The sequence below is a fragment of the Schistocerca americana genome, chromosome 1, assembly GCF_021461395.2.
Source record: "Schistocerca americana isolate TAMUIC-IGC-003095 chromosome 1, iqSchAmer2.1, whole genome shotgun sequence".
Classification (NCBI taxonomy): Eukaryota; Metazoa; Arthropoda; class Insecta; order Orthoptera; family Acrididae; genus Schistocerca; species Schistocerca americana.
Window position 1 is genome coordinate 1,087,923,585 of NC_060119.1, and position 16,021 is coordinate 1,087,939,605.

Genomic DNA, 16,021 nt, shown 5'->3' on the forward strand with positions numbered 1-16,021 from the left:
GATGGAATCTGCATAGTGTAATCTTATATAAAACTATTATTTCATTTCTGGAAGAAGTTCAGCAACCAGTCACTTCAATAATCAATTTTTTAAAAAGTTTACCGTAAAAATCTATGAATATAAAATAGTGGTATGTTGGGGTCTATGTTGTTTTCTAGGACTTACCGGAAAGAATAATTTATAACACGAGAAAGTATAATTCTTAATTACTGTTCTAATTCTCTCTGTCGAGAGAAACTATGTTTGTATATCGTGAGAAGTGTGTATTAAGTGTAGGTCTCTTATTAATGAACTCTCTTTCGCTTTCGCTACAGACAGATTTTTTTCATTACAACAGTTCTGGATCTGTAAGTACACCTTCGATGAAGATGTGTGATAGACACAAGGGCAAACTGGAACCTGTAGTAAGTAAATAGACAAAGAAAAATGCTAACTCCGATGCTCTCACTTTCAAGTAGAACACTTTTTGTTTTCGAATAGCCATGTAATTAACGTATGTCACTTTTCTTGTTTTTCAATCAATGGGGAGAATGAAACCTATAATGAGTAGACTGGAGACTTCTAGGTAATTTCACAAAATTCGTGAAGGCACCTTTTTTTCGGCAAAGCGTCTTGCAGTAATAGTTCGCTTACTTATGCATGTTGTATGGGGAAATCCGACGCGCCAATGGAGAAAGTAGGGAGTCAGGCGTCTTCTATTGCTGACAGCGTCATACCGACCAGAGGGCTGTACGCTCCCGCACTCCATTCCAAACGTGTCATAAAGATTCTTCAGACTCTGATTGTGCAAATGAATCGCGTGCTTGAAGACAGGAGATTTCTACCCATATTCAACTACAGAAGAGAGCAAGCAACGAAAGATTATAAAGAGAGAAGATAAATTTAGAAGAAGAAATAAAGATACCAACCATGGGGAGAAACACTATTATATCGAGCCAGACACATCGAAAGTACAACGAGAGGAGAGGATACCAAGCTGCTATAAAAAATTCCATATGAGTGAGAAATTTCGCTCGCAGCCACTTTGTCCCACGTTCTACGAGTATTTGCAGCTGACCACACCCTGCAACTGTTCAGCCCTGATATCGGTCATAACCTCGTTTGATACCATACATATCGACAAAGGGTACGGTCTCTGACAGAATACAGCTGCAGTTCTAGGGATGTAGGATGAGGTATTCACGTCAAATCGGCGCAGTCTTCACTGTAACCGTGGGGCCGGAGGTGAGAGTGAGCGTGAATGTTGTTTGAGCGTCCCTCCAGGAACAATTCCACATCCAGAAATTTTATCCCCCAAGACAAACTTTATTAGTTATTACATTATGCTCTTCACCCAAATGACATTATATATATTTTTTACTATGGGTGGCGGAGCTTCTGGATTTTGGGCACAGGGTCAGGGACTTTAACGTGCAAATTGCAAGATGCGCATATGCCAAGACCTTGCAGCTAAAAGAGCTTACTCCGCTGGGGAAGTAGGGTTAACTAGCAAAAAAGCGCAAATATATCAAGATGTTTTGATTTAAACGTCTTTGAAGTTGCCAGGTAAATCGATAGGCTGGTTCCCTTCTTTTACACCCCTAACTCTGCCCAGGATATATTCACCTTTTTGTGGTGTAATATGAGCTTTATTTTGTTCTGGTTCCTCTGCCAAGATTTTGACATTAGAACGCCATAGCTTGGCAACCGATGTAGACTTTATGAAGATGACCATGCAGCTCTCTTAGAATGAAATATAATTCAATCAAAACCCTAAGCTGTCAACAGACGTTGATATACATCAACGGGGACAACTGAAAATGTGTGCCCCGACCAGGACTGGAACCCGGGATCTCATGCTTACATGGCAGACGCTCTATCCATCGAAGCCAGCGAGGGCACAGAGGACAGTGCGTCTGCAGGGATTTATCCCTTGCACGCTCCCACATTTTCAACTGTCCCAGTTGATGTATATCAACGCATGTCGACAGCTTAGGATCTTGATTTAATTATATTTCATTGATGTAGACTGTTGTTGATTCGGGAGACGACTGATACGGTGTAGCTTTCTTATTGTCTTTCGAATCATATTGCTTATATTATGGCAATAGATAAAGCATTCACTAAAAAAAGGACGACCATTAATTACATGTATTTGCCTACCTTACAAAATTTGAACAATTGGTGCACGGAAAAAAATTCACAAAAAAAAATGTTTTCAGCACGTAAAAACTAGATTTTTGCAAGCAAGTTTTTAATCTGATCTTCAGAATGCATTTTTTATTTATTTCATTCACTTTAAACCGATTCCGAGCATACAGTTCACGCAGTAACAAATTTTACTTGCTACAGTTAGCTCGATTTTAAACCATCGTATTTCGACAACTGATAAAGATTACTGGATACAAAAAATTCATTTAACTTTATCCATTTATCTACCTTCACACAAAGTTTGAACCGATTAGTACAAGTTTAGAGAATAGAAGTGGCGCGCTTCAAAAAGCTCCCATAAAACGTGTTTTTTGCACGAAGCAAGATTCTTTGAGATGATTCAAACCTGTTTTAGACGAAGATCCGATACACATGTGAATCAAACTTGAACCATTAATCTCGGGCCACTCAGGAGTTACATGGTTCAAATGGCTCTGAGCACTATGGGACTTAACATCTGTGGTCATCAGTCCCCTAGAACTTAGAACTACTTAAACCTAACTAACCTAAGGACATGACACACATCCATGCCCGAGGCAGGATTCGAACCTGCGACCGTAGCGGTCACGCGGTTCCAGACTGAAGCGCCTAGAACCGCACGGCAACACCGGCCGGCTCTCAGGAGTTATATGATGTTGACTGTTTTTGACGTAAAACAGGAACTGTACATATACAAATGGTGCCATGAACTGAACATTAATTTCAGCCCAGTTAAAAACTTTTTTAAAAGGAATTAATCGACTCGCATAATTTGCCTGGCTACCAGCTCCTGTTCGTCGTTCAAACTTTGCTTAATACACCGTAGCATAGCTACAGTAAGACAGAGGTACGAATGGCTATACAAATTGTCACTGGTACTGGCTGAACCAAAAACTTTTTACCCCATGTTCCTTACTCAAATAAGAACCAAGCACCAAGACCGCCCTCTCCCCCCCCCCCCCCCCCCCCCGCCCCGCGCCCCCCGAAAAACGCAAATCTGCGCGGCCTTCTCATACGTACACTGGTGTCCAAAATTAAAGCAACAAACCGCTATTTCCCCGTTCTGTGTCTCACGATGACATTAGGGCATCTATCAAATTTGGTAGTGTTGGTGGGTAGTCCCTCATCCACAATTACTGTGTACATAGTTCCAGCGGATGGCACAGAGAAGACACATACTCTCTGCGGTGGAGGGCCAAAGCAAGAATGGAAACAGGACAGTCGCAAACTATTGTGGCCCGATGGCTTAATGTGAATCGTTTTGTTGTTTCCCGGATGTGACGACAGTTCATATAGACTGAAATTGTATCCCGAAGCCTGTACGGGGTCGACCATTTGTAACATCAGAAAGAGAAGACTGTTACTAGGCTGTAACGGTACGACGGTACTGACCCTGCGGCATCCACTGGACGTGTTGTATCGAGGCAAACGGTGCAAAGAAGGCTTCGGCAGAGCTGCCTTTGTTGTCAGAGACCTGCTGTATGTGTACCTCTGACACGTCTTCACAGAAGGGAACGTCTAGAGTGGATCGTCAACGTGCCACCTGGATGCTCGAACAGTGGGCCAATGTTCTTTTCACACATGAGTCTCGATTTGGTCTGGAGAGTAGCACTCGACTGATTCGCATCTGGAGGGAACGTAGAATTCCTTTTCGGGACCCGAACACTGTGGACTGAGACCGCTATTGAGGAGGTTCCGTAGTGGTGAGGGCAGGGATTATGTTAACCACACGACCACCTCCTCACGAACTTGTACGGATGAATCGGCAAGGTTTAACTTCTGTCAGATATCTTGACAAGATCTTGGAACCTCATATGCGGTTGTTGCGAGGTGATTTTGAGACCTGACTTCGTACTGTTGAACGATAATTCTTGACATCATACAGCACGGGTGGTTGATGTTTTCTTGGAAGCGGAATATATTGCACCCGGGCCTGGCCTGCTAGCTCTCACGATTTGAATCCCACAGAGCATGTCTGGGATACACTAGGGAGAAGGGTGGCATCACGTCAACATCCACCAACCACTCTCCAAGGCTTGCGAGCAGCTCTGCAGGAGGAACGGGCGTTATTGCCTTACATGAGATTGATGACATCATTCACAGCATGTCCGGTAGTTGTCATGCCTGTACTGCTGCCAGAGGTGACCACACCTCATACTGAGCACATTAACCAGTTGTCAGAATGTGTCTGCAAATCCGTTAAGTTGCAAAAAACGAAGAACATTTTTGTCTATCGTTGTGCAAGTTGCTGCTATTTACGTTCTGTATTCTCTATATTGTTTCTACTGTACTATCACCTATTTATACCGTTTTGTGGCAAAATTAAAGCAACCTTGCACAATTTCTGTTCGTTGCATTAATTTTGGACACCAGTATATTTGTTACAGCGCTTCGCGCAGTAAGGATTCATCTACATATACACTACTGGCCATTAAAATTGCTACACCACGAAGATGACGTGCTGCAGACGCGAAATTTAACCGGCAGGAAGAAAATGCTGTGATATGCAAATGATTAGCATTTCAGAGCATTCACACAAGGTTGGCTCCGGTGACGACACCTACAACGTGCTGACATGAGGAGAGTTTCCAACCGATTTCTCATACACAAACAACAGTTGACCGGCGTTGCGTGCTGAAACGTTGTTGTGATGCCTCGCGTAAGGAGGAGAAATGCGTGCCATCACGTTTCCTACTTTGATAAGGTCGGATTGTAGCCTATCGCGATTGCAGTTTATCGTATCGCGACATTGCTGCTCGCGTTGGTCGGGATCCAATGACTGTTAGCAGAATATGGAATCGGTGTGTTCAGGAGGGTGATACGGAACGCCGTGCTGGATCCCAACGGCCTCGTATCACTAACAGCTGATATGACAGGCATGTTATCCGCATGGCTGTAACGGATCGTGCAGCCACGTCTCGATCCCTGAGTCAACAGATGGAGACGTTTTCATGACAACAACCATCTGCACCAACAGTTCGACGACGTTTGCAGCAGCATAAACTATCAACTCGGAGACCATTGCTGCGGTTACCCTTGACGCTGCATCACAGACAGGAGCGCCTGCGATTGTGTACTCAACGACGAACCTGGGTGCACTAACGGCAAAACGTCATTTTTTCGGATGAATCCAGATTCTGTTTACAGCATCATGATGGTGGCAACCGTATTTGGCGACATCGCGGTGAACGTACATTGGAAGCGTGTATTCGTCATCGCCATACTGGCGTATCACCCGGCGTGATGGTATGGGCTGCCATTGGTTACACGTCTCGGTCACCTCTTGTTCGCATTGACGGCACTTTGAACAGTGGACGTTACATTTCAGATGTGTTACAACCCGTGGCTCTACCCTTCATTCGATCCCTGAGAAACCCTACATTTCAGCAGGATAAGACACGACTGCATGTTGCAGGTCCTGTACAGGCCTTTCTGGATACAGAAAATGTTCGACTGCTGCCAAGACAAGCACATTCTCCAGATCTCTCACCAATTGAAAACGTCTGGTCAATGGTGGCCGAGCAACTGGCTCGTCACAATACGCGAGTCACTACTCTCGATGAACTGTGGTATCATGTTGAAGCCGCATGGGCAGGTGTACCTGTACACGCCATCCAAGCTCTGTTTGACTGAATGCTCAGGCGTATCAAGGCCGTTATTACGGCCAGAGGTGGTTGTTCTGGGTACTGATTTTTCAGGATATATGCACCCAAATTGCGTGAAAATGTATTCACATTTCAGTTCTAGTGTAATATATTTGTCCAATTTATACGCGTTTATCATCTGCATTTCTGTTTGGTGTAGCAATTTTAATGGCCAGTAGTGTACATCTGTACTCTGCAGACCACTACAAAATACATGTACTAGATATTTATTGCTCGAATAACGTAAGGTAAGGCAGCCTGGTGATATTTCGACAGGTGAACATCCCGTCAGTTTCAAAATACAACTGCAGGCAACGAGAGAGCACTGTGCAAGGAAACGTAAAACCTCGGTGAGCAGGGCATAAGCGAAAGATAACACACACACACACACATACACTGCGCGCGCACACACACTGTAAACACTAGCACCTTCACACAACCAAAGATGACCAGCACCAGAAGTCATCGATAGTGAAAATTAATAACCAAAGGATGAGGTAACATTAACTTTGTCCCTCTGCTGTTTGACTAAGGACAGAGCAGGATTGAATGCAGAATTTCAGCAAAAACCTCCAGCTCTATTTATAACGTCACTTGCTAATTTAATCTCTACTGCAACCGTAAAACTAGAGTTACTGTTAGTAACTTGCCGAGCATGACGGTCTTCCCCCTCGGTAATGCCACGTAGCCGTCCGGAGCCTGAGCTTTTTGCGACCGTTCATTTCGTGACCACCTATGCAGCAGTCATACTGTGTAATAGTGGCTACATTCCTGCCTAGTCTTTCTGCAGCATCGCAGAACGAACATCCAGCTTCTCGCAGTCGTATTACATGGCCTCGTTCAAACTCAGTGAGGTGTTTATAATGGCGTCTTTGTAGCCTTAAAGTCATTCTTGACTAACATCAAGTTACCACGTCCAATCTCAAAGGCACCTAACGTTGACGACCGTTACAGGGTTAAATGGAAACCTGATTTGCATCCTGACTGTGGCACTACTAGCGCCACTCTCATGCGACTGGCGCGGAATTTGAGTAGATATCATCTCTCAGACGCAGAAACGCGCCTACAAACTTTCGTTTATGTCACACAACTTCTTGTTGCTGTTGCATTTTATCGTGTTAGTGTATCTACAGGTTGGCAGTTGTTACCTTCCGGCCCAGCATGAAGGAGTACTTCGTACCTTGGTTCATAGGGTGCACGTCATCACAGACCTAGAAAGTCTGTCAGGTGAATGAGCCCATCCTTAAGTCCCTTCCCTTAAGTCCCATTTCGTCAGAATAGTTATCGTGAAACACAGATCAGATATGGCTGTGCTGTCGACCAACCTTGAATCGGGTAAGTGAGAATAATAACGAGATGGCACCAAAGTCTACGTTCGTTTGGCCTTAAGCCGGAAGCATTTTCAACAGGATTCGTTGTACTCTGCGGAAGTACGAAGTGAAACGTGTTTTTCAACCACCGTCAAAGTTTATTGCTCTTTTAGTATCCGTTTAAGCATGAGAGTCACATAGCTTACAACAGTCGAGCAAATATGCTACAGCAAAACATTGCCTTGGCAAGGTCATCCTATTGAATATGACAACTCGGAGATTCTGGCACGTACCTACAGCAATTAGGACATCAATTAGCAAGTGACCTTATAAATAGAGCTGGAGGTTTTTGCTTAAATTCTGTTTGGAATTCTACTCTGTCCCTGGTCAAACAACAGAGGGACAAAGTTAGTGCTACCCCATCCTTTGGTTATTAATATTAGCTATCGATGACTTCTGGCATTGGTTATCTTTGGTTGTGTAATGGTGCTAGTGTTTACAGTATGTGCACTTGTGTGTGTTATTAATTTTCACTACCAATAACTTCTAACGTTGGTCATCTTTGATTGTGTGCTAGTGTTTACAGTGTGTGTGTGTGTGTGTGTGTGTGTGTGTGTGTGTGTGTATGTGAGTATGTGTGTGTGTGTGTGAGTGTGTTGTCTTTCCTTTTATGCTCTGCATGTCGAGGTTTCAGATTTCCTTGCAGAGCGCTGCATCATCTGTACCTTGAAAATGATAGGGTGTGCTCCTGTCGAAATACCGGCGGTTGTCGAAGTGGTCGCCCGGCGGGATTCCCGTAAGTTTTTTGAACACTTCATACACCAGGAGAAACTCTTTAGTTTCATATTGTTATTGATTTTCTGACAAACAACTCCGTTCACTAGCTGAGGTCACGCAGCGGTAAAATACCGGGTGGACTCGGAACCGAAACGACGGCGATTTAAATCTTCGTTTGGCCATCCTGATTTCGGTTTCCTGTGTTTTTCCTATGTAACTTAAGGTGAATGCTGAGAAGTTTGCTTTCGACTACCGTGAGCAATTTCCTCGCACAATCCAAGTTTGTACTTCGCCTCTAATGTCGGGCTGGGGCTTTTCTCCGCCCAGGAACTGGGTGTTTGTGCTGTCCTCATCATTTCATCCTCATCATCATTCGTGACAGTGGCGAGATTGGACTGTGAAAAAATTGGACTGCGTAAAAATTGGGACTTCGTACGGGCGCCAATGACCGTGCACTTGAGCGCCCCACAAACCAAACATCGTCATCATCATCATTCGCCTTTAATGACCAAGTCGTCGCCGAGACGTACTTCACTTTACAAAATCAGCATCAGGAATAAGAACGATAAACATAAAGACTGAAAGACTCTCACTATAGTCAAAAATCGTGCCCATGTTCAGGAACTCACGTTGTTAATAACTTTTTAGCAAGCATAAAAATCTGAGCTACCAATAAAGTACAGGTTAAGATACGTTTGAGCTTTCTGTAGGGAAACTGCTTCTCGATCACTGAATCTCTTAACAGACCCAATTTGACACAGTACCATTCAATGTGAGTGGTATGTGTCATTCAAATTCTCCACATTTGAAGTACAGTAGTACGATCGGTATAAGCAATACTGTAATTTTTCTTAATCTGGCGTTGTGTTCCTATGATATCCAAAGAATTTTTTGTGTACTTCGCTAGCTACACTATATTTATATCCCTGTGACATCCTATGTATTAGTCTGTAATACAAATCGTGTTTTAATGTTCTTGAGATCTTACCTGTCCCTGAGGCTCACTTCATATTAAGTCAGTTATGTCACTTACACCAATAAAATATTAAATACTCATTACCTAACATTGGTCTACTCATTTAAAACCTGGTTCCCTTTCTGTTATTTCCCTGTGTGTGCGGAAAGTTTCTCCAATGACAAATTTTTCATGTAGACGGTTCGTCGCTTTAAGTATTATAGCTGTAACTACGAGTATGTTAGCACTTAACGGTAGCGGGCTAATAAGTGGTCAGCATCTGGGGGAACTGACCTGTTACACTTTATCTCTCGAGGCTATTATGCTGTGAGCCTATTGATTTTGGTGAGAAACCCAACGTTTAACCCCCATTTGGGGAGGACAGCTTCTAGAGCGGTAGTCTTTTAGACATACATCATATTCACACAATGTATCGTTGCTGACTGCCGTTTAACTTCTACTGCAATTTGGCCATCACTGTTGATTTGTTGTCAGCACTGCCGATATTGTCCAACGTTGGAAGACATGTACGGTTGGTCCTCAGAAACAAAAACAACATATCACTGAGCTACATAACTTCCTCTTCCGATTAAAATTATTGGCGTATGTAGCAAGTAAACACTGTCAGCAGTGTCTACGGGTTACTGTAGTATCCGCTTGTGGCTACCAGTACCTGAGTCCATTAAACATTCTCTAGCAGTTTTCTCACTACAAACCATGTCCCGCTACAGCTGATGTATCTATTTCCTCCCTTCGACAGTTCCCACTATGCTCCTACATTACTGTCAAATTTGCTGGTTCTTTTCTGAAATGGGGTTCCAGAATGAGCCGTGTGGCTCGCCCGCGGTGTATCGATTCGGTTTCATGGTTTCTCTCCGCTGCGCCCTTTGGCTAAAGCTCTCACTTTGGCGGATCTGCAGCGCCATTTGCCGGCCTTTTCGCGCAGCGGGGAGGTGGCTCGGAGCCGGCGAGTTGAGTTGAAAACGGACATCGGTCAAGAGCAGTCCTCGCCTTTTTCCGGGTACAGCCTGGTGTTCATTATCCCCATTTTAGTATTTCTACAGTGGGTCAAGTCGCCTGGAGAACAGGCTGTATTCACAGCAGGGCGATTAGAGTGACCTGCTGGAAGGAGACTGTCTCGGCTGGATTTGTCAGCTGAGCGCGAGTAGGAAAGCTGTGCTGATGGTTGCAACCGACCGAGTATTGTTCAACGTAACGCAGTAAATTATGCGCGTTAGCGGAAGTGTTCTGAGGATGGAATAGCGAGCTGTTAGTATAAATATTTGGTGTCTAGTAAGCCGTCCCTGTACATAACTTATGATTAGGTGCTGCCGCAAGAACGAGGTTTAGCAGTCCGTTGACAGTAAACTGTAGTAAGTATTCTAGCTGGCCTGTGTCGATTTGGAGCATTTACTTTTGATTAATTCAATCGTGCCATGCAATGGTAAGTTACATTGAGTTATGTAACACTTTTAAACCGAGTGTAATATGATTTTTCTGTTATTTAATATCATATAAATGAGTTATTCGTTCTTTGTAGCAGGTGAGTTTCAACCAGTACTGGTTGCACACAACCGTTACTCGGCTGGCCACTGTACTGTTTAGATGGAACGCTCTGTTTGCAGTTAACGAGGATCAGACTGTTGTGGGAGATTCGTTAGCTTTTCTGGTTTCTCGCGCGCTTACGAGTTCGTTTTACGGGCCGCATTAGCTGTGATGAGATTCTGTGTAGAGCGGCTGCCATTACGATGCTCGTGTGCGATTCGTTCCCGTGCTTGTTGATTTCCGCTCTGTGTCTTAAAGTATCTCACACGATGACTTGTTCTTACGTGGCATTGTATCGGTGTAATTTACTATAGTATCCTGGCCGTTACTGGTCGTTAGTGCACAACCTTAGTGTTTTGTAGATGTACACTGCATCTGTCTGGCCTTTCTGACCGTGGGGCAGTTTCGGCGCATCTTCGTGCTGTCGAAGTGTTGAGCCGCGTCTTGGGGGTGGTTGTCTGCCCAGTCACTTGGTTATTCTTGTTTGTTGAATGCTCATAATTTTCTGTGATTAGTTATTACTGTTCAAATGGAGAATTTTTGGTCTTACTGTCGTCACCATTTGGGAGCAAAATTTTTTCGCTCCCAAAGTTAGTTATATTCGAATCGGAATCTGATTTTTAATACCGAAGTTAATTGACATTGTTGTTTCTGTGTCTTATTACTTATTGCTTTAAATGAAAATTTCTTGTATTAGACAATTTTGAACAGAAGTTGTTCTATAATTTATAGTTATTTAAATTCATTGTTTGATTAACAATACTTTATCATTACTATTAACGCCACTTTTGGCGCAAGATGTTAACCATTTTGGGACTGAAATCTGATTTTCATGATGTGGTCTGTGTGAGAGTGTGCTGAATAGTCCGAACTCATTAGATTATAACACTTGCATCACATGTACTTTGTTATAGATACAAACAGTTCAGTTCTCAAATAGAAAACTAACAGATAAAGAGACACAGACATCCAAATATATTTCGGTACAGAGGCAGAGATAAAATAAGCACATTCATTTCATTAGCAGTTTATATTTTAACATCGATATTTAACTTAGATTCTTTCTTTAAATTAATTTCCCATTTCTGTCTTACTATACTTTTTGTGGTATTAGTCTGTTTTAAGAAATGCTTGTTGACTTTGCTGTATTGAATTTTACACATTTATTCCAACCAGTTTCAATAAAGATCCAGGAAACAGCAGAAAACAATATATATAATCGTGACCCATTCATTGTGGATGATGACTGAAAACCAAGGCAGATAGGAATAAAAGTGTAAAATTGTATAGCCATTCTGCGTGAGGGATTCACAGTCAAATTGGACTAAGTCTAGTTGTATGAAGTTTGGCGATAAATGCTGTCTGTCACTGAGAAGACATTGATATAGTCACTGCCACACCGAACAGAGTCCCTAACTCGTTTCCTTCTTCACAGATGGCAGCACTATCCGTGCAAGTTGAATATTACTTGCCTTTTTCTGTTGCCCTAGCGAACCAAGTCCTTTCTTTGTGCATGTTTTATATGCTCAGTAACATGTCTACCAAAGCTGATTATGATCCTTATGAAGAGTATGTTCCGAATTCATAGTCTGTCAGACCATTTGATTCAGTCCTAGGTAATAAGCCATAATTATTACTAGTCGAAAATTCAGCTTTTTTCGTTTTGGGGTTATGTTTTGTGTATCAACAAACTGCTTATATAGTGTGCATTGTCACTTATATATTTAGTTGCTGTGTTCTAGCTTCGTTCTTTAACAGTGATTGTACAACCAAGTCTTGAATATAACCTTATACAATTTATATTTTTTTCAGATACTATCTCCGAACTTAGTAACAAGAAACATAAAGATCGCAGTGCAAGAAGTAGGTATTTTGCTCGTGATTCTACTGATGGTAAGTGGACGTTTATACTAATCTGCTTCTATTACATTGTAGGAAATTAAGAATTGTATTTTATAACTGTATAAGAATTATTCCTATGAGGTACTGTGTTCTATATGAAATTTACTTTGTTTTGATTTGTTTGAGTGTATGAAGGAGCATCCCCACCAGTTGTAGGAAATTCCAAGATTTATTCTCAGTTTAGTCTAACTGAAAATGTTGAAAGAGGGAGAAAGTGTAAAGGACAAAGCGCTATTGGAAGGAGAATATTAGGAAGCACTTGTAAAATTATGTTAAGAAGTATCAGTCACTGATAAATTTCTCAACGAAGAAAATATAATGTATTAGATTCATTTTGGAAACTGGGGGGTTATTCAAAGCACAACACTTATCTATAGGGTTTAGTAAAAGTAAACAGAGCTATTAGATCCTGACATCGTGATAATAGTGGAACAGCAAAATCTTACATCTGCCTCTATACTCTTTGGGCAAATGAAGAAAATATTAGTATGCAAGAAGTAAATTTTGCTACATTACAAGCTGCATATCGAACGAGGAAGTTCTTTCAGTCATAGATAAAGGTGGATAACATATCCAAGGCAATAAGGTAGATCATAGCAGTGTAACTGCACATATAAAAAAAATTTTCGTGCATACTGCAGTCATTATTTCAGAACTGATAATCCTGACAGGAAGTATTCGCATCCTAACCTTTCAGCTCACAGAAGTACCTTCTTTATTTGGAAAAATGTGGATCACAGGGAATGGAACCAGTAAATGAGAAAATGTATCACAGGATTATCAACAATAAATTTAATTTGCAATCTACGCCTCCTAATAAAAATACTTATCAACTTTATGATGCTTTAGAAATGAAAATCCGTGCACCAGATGAGACAGACAAAATGGCCCTTGCTACAGAACTCCTCATTTGGAGAGTTGAGCAGCCTAAAACAGCACTTCCCACTGACAAGGAGAACGCCTCAAACAGTGTGTATTGTACATTTGATCTGTAGAAGGGCTTGTCTTTTCTGAAGCTTATAATCTCACTGCTTATTGCAAAAGAAACATCTTCATGTACAATTTGAGAGACCATTGCTTCAAAACTGATGAAGGTTTTATGTATGTTTGGGATGAGACAAGTTGCGGAAGGGGATCTCAAAAAAAGTGAAAGAAGGGCAGTTCATTTCGTGTTATCGCGCAACAGGGGTAAGAGTGTCACTGATATGATATGCGACATGGGGTGGCAGTCACTGAAACAAAGGCGGTTTTCTTTGTGGCTAGATCTATTTACGAAATTTCAATCACCAACTTTCTCTTCCGAATGCGTAAATATTTTGTTGACACCCACCTATGTAGGGAGAAATGATGATCACAATAAAATAAGAGAAATCAGAGCTCTTCTGAACCTTGTTTATGACCCAGATTTTTCAGCAAATGCAAGAGATCATATATTCACGATATCTGGTCATTCGTGTCTCCAAATGATACTGTATTTGGAGTAACTGAATCTGCAAGCAAAGAGATGCAATTATCTTTGCACTGGAAGACTGGGTCCAAATTGACAAATCCTTGAAGTTGAAGGTTCCACATTTTAATGTTATCAGTAGGAAGAAAGAGGAACTGTTATCCATTAAGGTTTTGGAGATAGTAATTACCAACAGAAAAAAAACTACGTTTGGGCACGCCTTCGACTGGTTAAACAAAAAGCGGTTGATAGTGGTGAAATGTTCCCATTCAAAATGTTTTTCAAGGAAACTCTGAATGAAAATATTCCTTTCTTTGGAAATAAGAGTGGAGGATGACCATTATTATCATTGTCGACTGTCATTCAGGAGCTCCCAGGTGGATTGGAATGGAAGATTTCTGCATCTAAGAAGAAGGACATGACAGATCTCTTGCCCCATATACCTCTAATCAATAATCACTACATAATTATTACTAGCTCAACTGATACAATAAACAACAAAGAAGATCAAAATTATGAATATGTATATATTGATTGGCTTGAATTGTCCTGATATGGCTGTGTGGGAAAATATCACAAAATCTCTATTTTGGCATTAAACTGTCTTAAACTGTAAGTGTAATAGTCTGACTTATGTCTATTAGAACATACATTGATCATTTAAAAAACACTGCATGAATTGAATTTTTTGTTCCATCCAACAAATTAAAACTCGCAACCAGAGTGAATGAAGTCCATTTTTCCTTTTACTAAATTAAGTTGGTAACCAGAGTTACGAAATTGTTATTTCATATGTGTGCCAAAATTTGTTTTAAACTATGTCCTAGTTATTAACAATTCTCAATAATAAATTTAAATTTCCAGGAAATATTAATGAACCAGGAACTTTAGGACTATTGCTCTAAACTGTTTCAAACGTATTTGGTCCACTTTAGTTGTGACTCTCTTACATATTCCCTCTACTTCTCAGCTTCTCTGGTCCATACTGGCTTGCCATCTAAGTTTTCGATATTCGCATAGTCGCTTTTCTTTTCTCCAAAAGTGTCTTTAATTTTTCCGCAGGTGGTTACCATCTTTCCTCTATTTATACGTGCTTTCACAGCCTTGCATTTGTCCTCTGCCAGTACTTACTGAGCGATTTTGGACTTTCTGTCAATCTCATTTTTTAGACGGTTGTATTTCCTATTCCCTGTCTAATCTGCTCTGAACAGGCACTGGTTCTTCCAGTTTATCCTTGTTTCATTTACTTTATACCCTGCCTTTCTAGACGTTTGTATTTCCTTTTCCCTGTCTAATCTGCTCTGAACAGCCACTGGCTCTTTCAGTTTAACCTTGTTTCATTTACTTTATATCCTGCCTTTCTAAAGCTTCTTCAGTTTTAACCTGAGTTCATAATCAACAAATTACAGCGATTTTCTATACCTGCCCTTGGAAATGTTTTTCAGCTTAAAATATGTTTCGAAGTCTTTGTCTTAACATTGCACAAGCCGTCTGAAACTGTTAGTATTGTATTTCGTTTTCCCCTTAACTGTCATCTCTGAAAAAGTTTTTCTGACTCGTTTTACTTTTCGGCTCAAGTGGAAGAAAGTGGCCAGGGTTATGGCGATATCTGAGTGTGTGGGGGAGGGGGGCATACTGTGGGGGGTGTAGGGCGTCTGACTGTGTTGGACGGCTAGGAAAAGGTGAGGGAGCCAGCTTGGGGAGGAGGACTGGCGCCCATTTCATATTTTGCCCGTGGATATCCGTAACTATTGACTCTCTACATAGTGCAGAGGGCATTTACTTTTAACTAAACAAAAACAATGTGCACAACATGTACGTCTCATGCATTGCTCATTCAAGACCTCTTACCGTTCTGAAATACTCATGCCTGACCTTTGGTCTAATTTCAAAATACTTAGGGTAATAAATTGTCGATGGTGTGCAGCAACCAGTCACAAATTGATTTTAGGTTATTGTATTAAAAAAGTACCGTTAAGGGTTCCGAATTTTTTGAATTGATCATTAGAAGGTTTACTATGAGTTGCCCTAGAATAAACAATAATTCACAATTACAAACATATTACCAAATGGGTGCGCTACATATTTATGTTGGAATGTACGAGGGTTATTCCAAAAGTAAGGTCCGATTCGCCGTAACTATTGAAATTTGGCGCCAATGACAAAACACGCATGCGCGCCGACTCCCGGCAAGCCTTGCGCGTCAAACGCCGCCATTCGCTTTGTTACTGTTGCTGAGTGTAGTTCACAGTGTCACTTTACAATGTTTAAG